Raw genomic sequence first — 692 nt, 5'->3', positions numbered from 1 at the left:
AAAAAATAAAGGAAGTGGTTTCTTTTCCTATTCCCGAGGTGTGCTGGGAACATGTGGCAATCAAAATCTGAAGCAAATTATAGTCCGACTTATAAACAGCGGGTGAGAGACAGGAATCCGAGACTGGAGCCCATTCATTCTCCCGCACACACACTGTGAGATCAGAGACCAGGAGCCCATTCATTCTCCCGCACACACACTGTGAGATCAGAGACCAGGAGCCCATTCATTCTCCCGCACACACACTGTTAGATCAGAGACCAGGAGCCCATTCAGACTCCCACACACACACTGTTAGATCAGAGACCAGGAGTTCATTCAGACTCCCACAGACGCTCTGTTAGATCAGAGACCAGGAGCCCATTCACACTCCCACACACACTGTTAGATCAGAGACCAGGAGCTCATTCAGACTCCCACACACACACTGTTAGATCAGAGACCAGGAGCCCATTCAGACTCCCACACACACACTGTTAGATCAGAGACCAGGAGCCCATTCAGACTCCCACACACACACTGTTAAATCAGAGACCAGGAGCCCATTCAGACTCCCACACACACACTGTTAGATCAGAGACCAGGAGCCCATTCAAACTCCCACACACACACTGTTCGATCAGAGACCAGGAGCTCATTCAGACTGCCACACACGCACTTTTAGATCAGAGACCAGGAGCCCATTCAGACTC

The sequence above is a fragment of the Somniosus microcephalus genome, unplaced genomic scaffold (genome assembly GCF_052327205.1).
Source record: "Somniosus microcephalus isolate GS21.2 unplaced genomic scaffold, FLI_Smic_1.0 unresolved_chr3, whole genome shotgun sequence".
NCBI classification, from domain to species: Eukaryota; Metazoa; Chordata; class Chondrichthyes; order Squaliformes; family Somniosidae; genus Somniosus; species Somniosus microcephalus.
The sequence above is the reverse complement of the archived record's forward strand: the minus strand, read 5'-3'. Positions refer to the sequence as shown.